At 37.9% G+C, this 7,629-nt stretch overlaps 1 pseudogene; it reads left to right on the top strand.

Moving 5' to 3' along the window:
* The first annotated feature begins 625 nt into the window (after positions 1–625).
* LOC128746193 (paraplegin-like) lies at positions 626–4,040 on the top strand (annotated as a pseudogene).
* Positions 4,041–7,629: the final 3,589 nt, after the last annotated feature.

Below are 7,629 nucleotides of genomic sequence, written 5' to 3'. Positions count from 1 at the left end.
AATTCAATTGGATGAAAAGAGATAGCGGCTGTTAGGTGAAACAGAGCATGAGTAGTGGCCGTAAATAAGCAAAAACGAAGTCAGGTATAAGCATTTTACGAGGGGCAAGACAGCAGTTTTTTTGAATAATATGGAGAAATGTTGAAAAATTCTGAAAAATATTGAAATATTTCGAGTAACTCGTTTTGCTCACTTTTGCTCGTAATTTATCTGCACGACTTCTTTCACACCTTTCGTTATTAAACTTGCTACCCTTAATTCCCACCCAGAAAATAAATCTCGATGCCAGCGCTGCTGATATTTGCTCAGGGTTTTGCGTGAGAAAAAAGAGAGAGAAATATTTTTGTTTATGTCATCACTCAAGCGTTGACAATTCGGTATGAGATTTTCTGTAAGTGCGAGCAGCCGATACGATATCTCATTTAGACATTTACTTCTTGATGACTGTCGTTGTCGAAGTGTTTTGGTGTTATATGTATTAATATGGCGAAGTGGTGAAGATGAAGATGAATCACTGGAGTAACGCGATACATGATTAACATTCGTCCTGCTGCGATAAAACCGATAAAACGGAGTGTTTTCGAGAAAAAAAACGCTGGTAAATGATGCATCTCGTGTGGAGCAAATGAGCGCCGGAAAAAGTGTTGATGTGAGCAATTTGGATCCGGCTACCAAAGTTAACAGGAAAGTTGAACCGAAATCAAAATCCGTTTGTGACCGCAAAAAGCGTCTATCCAAAGCTGAACACTCGCTTTCTAAGGTAAATTTTATGATGTTGATTTAATTCACTGTATAAAACGTAAACTTTCACCCAAGGTTCCAACACGAAAACTACCAACACATGAGTTCTAGGTTCTACAGCCAATGCTTCCGGTGATTCATCCATCCTAGCACAATGTACTGTCTTCAATTGATCATACAGTCGAATTCCGATGGGGTAGTGAAAAATAGTGAAGATGTGTCACTGAATGACACGACCAATATTCGTCATGTTGCGATAAAATGGATAAAACAAAGTGACTGCAAATATGAAAAAGGGAAAAAACGAAATGCCGATTGTGAGGAGCAAATGAGCGCTGGAAAAAAGTGTGGAGATTTTGGATCCGACTGCAAAAGTTGACACCGTCAAGGAACTAACCGAGAAACTAAGGAGAATCTAAATGAAAATGGCCATTATGCATGAGCACTAGAAGAATATCAACTTCCCAACATTAATAAAAATATGCGAATCGTCAACCGAACAATCTATGCCATCCGACGACGAGTTAAAAGCTGTAGTTGAAACAGCAATCACTGCCCGTAGTATATTACATTTGATGTTTGTTTCTCATTCCTGCTTGTATCATGAGTAAATCTGTATTATTTGGAAACATTGAGTAGGTAGGTAGTTATTTATATTCCCTGTTTTCCAGAGCCAGTTTCTTGTTGAGTAGAATAAACTTTTATTTAAATTCAGGTAATGAAAGATGCATTCGTTTACAGAGCCAACGAAGCTTGTGCAGGCGTATTCCATGGGATGGAATGATATTGCGTAGGATCTAGTATCATCTGCTTGGTCATTGTCCGGTTTCGAAGATTAAACAAGAGCTATAGTTGCATGGAATATTCGGTTTCGCAAGGTCAAAGCCAAATGTCTATCAGAACTGCGAGTTTACTTAAATAGGGAAGAAAATGTGCGTCAACATCAAAGGAATAGTGAACGGTAGGAATGCAAAAACTGCAAGTTTTAAGCGATTAACAGCGTTAGTAATGAATTTTTTTTAGATATTCCTATTTAGATATTCGCTTCTGGAATAAAACGTATTAAACAGAAACACGCCAATGCGCTCCCGCTCACTTCTGAGTTCGATGGCCGCGACGCATACTAAATGAGTTCAGAGTATGAAGGGCCCTCCGAAGTAAATGAAAATGGAGAATAATGGAAACGAAAAGTAAGAAGCCCAAAAAACACCTGATGATGATCGGATTTCCTGACAAAGAATTATTCAATGAATAAGGTCATGTTTATCGGGAGAGTAAGTATTATGCCTATCCAAATTTTAGCATTGACGGAACTAGCACTCAATTTTATAAGCAGATATATAACCCCCGGCTTTTTTTCGATGTTTTATTTCGGTATATTAAAATTAAATGCACAGTAATGCGTGGGGTCGTAAGAAAGTGATGAAAATAAAAATTGTTCAAGTTTTTACCTATAGTTCTCTAATGTAATTTTTTCAAAGGTTAAAAAACTAGATTTATTCTAGAGAAAGCTAAATATCTTCTTAGGGCAGTTTAGTTCTTCTGTAAAGTTCTTCTCTTGTTCCGTCAATGAATTTAAGAACCAAAACATTACATACCTATACATTTTTCAGTGGTCTTGGATGAGGTTTTTGAGTTCCATTCACAGAATCCCTACCACTCTCGACCTGAGTACTGCTGCATTGCCACAGTGCTGTGAAATTGTCCCGAACTAAAGCAAACCACATGCGGTTACTGCAGCTGAATCAGTGGAGCTTCTATAAGACAGCAGGCAATCGTAATTACAACGAAAAATTGGATTTACTGCCCGAGAGCCGGGTCTAAATAATAAGAAACATTGTTATGTAATGACATTCACAATGTTATAAAGTGCGACCAGTATGGATTCATTTGTAAGGCAAATTGTAAATGTCTGTTTCAATTGTGAGTAATCATATTTTTTTTAGACTCAAATGGAACGAACAAAATTTACCTTTGCCAATCCATATGATCGAAGGTTTGGCTTAAGGACGTGGCCGGTTTGCATAAAGCTTAATAGGAGGTTAAAGAGTATATTGATTACTTAAAATCAGCCGAATGCTATACCAAAAATTGCGAGCAAAGGTACCGAACCGGGATTTGTTAGTTTCTCCTGGATGTAGAAAATTCTTACCAGCAACAGCAATGGCTCAAGTTCCTTTTCTTAGCATGAACGGATCAGAGTTTATTGAAATGATTGATAGGAAGGCTGGGTGCAGCTCATTTTAAACATCTATTCAAAAAAGCTGACACGATCTCCCTGTGTATAGTTTATATTGGTTAAATTTACGCTATCAATCGGCAAAGCGATGGTGATGGTAGTTTCGGAAGAGTAAGCTCGGTGGAATCCAAGTAAACACTTAACAAACTGTTAGTTGAAGTGGGCGCAGTGCCATCTAAGGAGGTAGTGCTGATGCTGGCAAGTCTAATCGAGCAGATATACTGGAAAAAGCTTCACATCGACCAGGTCACTTGGTTCGACGAATGCTAAATGATTTGACGGAGCGGAAGGAAATTTTAGAAAAGCGTCTCGGGAATCATTTTGACAGCGACCCCCGAAAAATACTCGGCTCAGCTAGCGAGACCTACCCCTGACTTTTTCCGGGGCCGATATAGTGAATGTGTGTAACGAAACAGCCCTGCAGGCTGCACGTTCAAGTCAGAAAACGATTACGACGGCAAAGATTCAACCAAGCGAGTGGGCGGAACGGAAAAACTCACGCGCGCTGACTCAAACTGATGGACGGGTGATTTCGTTCCACGAGTCCGGTTAGAAACTTCGACTGACTACTACCGAACTCCTACGTTCTACTTAAAATAACGATCGTACCTAAAACTAATTTAACGCTCGGATTTGCCCAGTAAATTGTACAGCAGGGAGCAACTGTTTAATATGATATGCATAGTGCTAAAGAGTCGGGCGGTGAATATTAGTTTCGAACGGATTAATACCGGAGCGCAGAATGACCTGGAGAAGGTCACCAATATGGCATACGCACAGGTGAATGGGATTGTTATCTTTTCAAGCCTAACATATTTTGCCGGTCCGATTTCTTTTTCCGAGGAACGCGAAACTAATCCATACAAACCGAACCGAGCAGCTGTTACGCGAAATATTGTGTACATCCATCGAAGCTCCACTGAAGCACGAAACCGTCAACTACGACCAAGTCGTTGCCCTGACTGACCCGCCAAAGTATGGCGATGCGAAGCTCAGGATTAAACCAGTCGAGTTGGAAGACAGCCTTACAAAATTATCCTCCGTAAACGGGGCGGTGTGAGCAATTAAACTGTTGAAGGATCGTGATCGAAAAATAAACTTATTCTATTGTTCTTTCACTATAAATAGAGTGGTAATACTATTGTAATCTACAGTTCGTTTATTATCCCATAAATGGCAAAAATATAAGTTTATATGTTTAGTATAGAATCTATAAAGTATGGTTATTTTAATCTATTTTAAAGCTGGAAATTAAATAAGAAAACCTATCCAATTTAATTCTACTATGCATATTTTATTCTTGACAATGGCCTTATTTTACTTTTAGGTATCATAAATGTTTTCTATTATTAAATAATTCACCCCAAAGTTAGAAATTCCTGCAATTTTTTTCACTGATGATGGTTGATCGTGATGATGATGATAATTTGGATAATGATGATCATAATGATGTTTTTGCTGATAATGAATATTTTGATGATGACGATGTTGATCATGATGAAGATTTTTGATTATTTTGATAATGAAGATTTTGATGATGATGATTATAATGATGATTTTGATGATGATGATTTTGTTGATGATGATGATGACGATGAATTTTGAATCATACCACACAATTTAAAAATTGATACCATTATCTGCATTACTCGCTGATAAAATTATATAAGAAAGGAAATATATACTTTTAGGGAGGTGAATCAGTATTTGTCATGCTAGAATCATCTAACGTGAAAACTATGACATTTGTGTTTAAAATAAATTATTAAAAAAATATTTTATTTTTCACCCGGATAATCGAGTCTAAAACCCGGATAATCGAGTTCGAAATGTATTATGTAAGTCACATGCGACACGAGTTTGTCGTGTAACTCGACCGAGTTGACCGATAAAAAGTTAGTGATTCAACCGTCAGCAAGTGACGAGTGAGCTTGTTTTTTATGGTGGTGCATTGATCCGTGCCCGTTCTCCCCACATTCGACACTCGACATTGACTAAGGTGAGTCGAGTTGCTCGACGTAAAACATGACAAAATGACTCTTCTTCGTCGCCGTCCTCGACATCAGTACCATTGTTTGTCTGCAAAGTTTTGACAATTTCACAGCCCTGAGGATAACCCCGAAATGCGCCCAAATGGTGATACAACAGCATTAGTGTGAAATTCATTCAATAATCTAATTGGATCTTGTGATACCTAAGTTTACCTAAAATGATGGTAGCTTCCCTCAAATACATACCTACAAAAAAATTTGGTATATCGACATCATTTAGTGTTAATTTTTTTATACACAATTATTTATATGCAAAAGAATCCTGTTCTTTCTATTATCCTCTCCGTCCCCATTAGCTGATTGATGATACAATGGTTTTTGTTTTTGAACCAATCGAATGAATCAAGCATGTAGGCATTTCTACAGGAACTATATGCACCAGAGAAATATGCCTTCGAAGTACCGCCGCCTAACGAATGTTGCTGGTCATCGTGGATAATCTGCAGCAAAAAAGATATTAAATATATAACTTCGAACAATTATTTTTTATTTACCGATGAGACAGTTTGATCATTAAACGAGTACCATTTAAAACTTTGGAAATCTTTTAGGAACGCGTAATAGTGTCCTCCCGAAGCGCTTCCGGAATGGATCCTGAAAGTGGTGCGGTGTGTTGCAAGTTGATGGCAATTTACTATCTCCATTTAAGTCCACAGCGATACCTTCGTCATTATCCCGTTTAAAAAGAGAGAAATGTTCGGTCGTTCACCAAGGTTGTCATGCCGTCTACTATGGCAGATCCGTGGCCGCTTTTCACTTTCATTCATCGTTGTCCGAGCGCAGGAGTAAAAGCTATGGCACAGCCAAGTACAGTTAATGGTGCACATGCAAAATCAAACGAAACGGAAAGAAAATATACAAAGAATATATTTACGCTTGTGAGATTTAAGCATCCAAAAATACCTACATCGACCACGATATAACGTCTTCGTTTTAGTCCTTAGTCCACCACCATCCGCAATGAAACAGCGAGCAATAAGTTACAGTTTAGCAGTGTTATCGTACATTTCTGTAGGGCTACGGAAGAATAATTTTACCCAACTTTGGAGCCGGATCCAAATTCTCCACATTAAAACTTTGAGTAGTATCATTTATATCGGAATTTCCTTTTTCATATTCACATTCGAGAGGAAACATTGATTCCTTGGTGGGTTTTGACGGTGATTTTTCGCGTAAATCCGTTATTTTTATTTACAAAACTCAAAATAATTCCAAGAGAACGGACATTTGTTTTTTCCCACCATTTTTGCAATTACTTTTTGCCAAGGTAATTAAACGTAGATATCTTCTGAAGATTATTGAAAAGTTCTGAAAAATATTGAGCAATCTAGAGTAGCTCCCAAAAAAAAGAGTTTCTCAGAGAAAACCTGTCTTGCCCCTCGGCATTTTATTAACACTTACGGTACGTTTTAAAGATTTGTTCAAAAGCTTGTAAGCCACATATTGTAACATTATATACGCAAATAGTGCTTTTAATAATGCTAATTTACGGTAATGCTTAAACGCATTAGCGATGTTTACATAAGTGTTATAACCATGCGAAATGCTGATATGCCGCTGTCTGGTATAAGCGATGCCGAGCTACAGCCAATATGGGGTTATGCGTTAATGCTTGCGGTTACTTGGGTACATTGTCAAATTGCCCAATAGAAAATTTTCCTGCCGACGAAATACCCCAAAACGACCAAATCGGGTGATTTATCCTACGTGATTTACGGTAAAGCAGAAGGATTTTTTATTGGGTTGCCTTTTTAGTTTGACAATCAGATTCCAGTTTCGAATCGACCACTCACACATATGCGCATACAGTGTAAATACGTAATTTTCAAATGTGTGATGTTTACCACGAGCACTGCAGCGACACTGGCATTCTATATATATTGATTCAACTTATAGCACAGATTTTTTGATTGGTGGTTCGTTAATTGGGCAGTTCGTTAATTGGGTGCTCGCTAATTGGGCTATGTGACAACTTCAATGTCAAAATTGTAAATGGAATTTTTGAGTTTAGAAATTTCTAACAACTGTCAATCGGCCCAATTAGCTAATCAGCTGGAGTGCAGTTGTGGCCCAATCGCCCCGGTGGAAACTTTGACGTTTGCGAACAAAATAGGTGAAGCCAACATAGCTGGATCACGCATCGGATCACTAGTGTGCGTGTAAAAGAACGATTCACACGATATTTCTGCAGCGCCACACGTGATTTTCGCTGCATTATCATTTATTTCTTGTCCTAAAGGCGACGTTTTTTGTTAGTTGGAAGTAAATTATTGTTATCGATGAATTGTTATTGCCCAAGTAACCACAAGCATTAACGCATAACCCCATATTGGCTGTAGCTCGGCATCGCTAATACCAGACAGCGGTATTTCAGCAATTCGCATGGTTAAAACTTTTGTATGAACATTGCTAATGCGTTTAAGCATTATCGTAAATTAGCATTATTAAAAACACTATTTGCGTATATAATGTTACAATATGTTGCTTACAAGCTTTAGGACAAATCTTTAAAACGTACCGTAAATGTTAATAAAATGCTTATACCTGACTTCGTTTTTGCTTATTTACGGCCACTGCTCATGCTCTGTTTCACCTAAC

Source organism: Sabethes cyaneus, chromosome 1, assembly GCF_943734655.1.
Source record: "Sabethes cyaneus chromosome 1, idSabCyanKW18_F2, whole genome shotgun sequence".
NCBI classification, from domain to species: Eukaryota; Metazoa; Arthropoda; class Insecta; order Diptera; family Culicidae; genus Sabethes; species Sabethes cyaneus.
The sequence above is the reverse complement of the archived record's forward strand: the minus strand, read 5'-3'. Positions and strand labels throughout refer to the sequence as shown.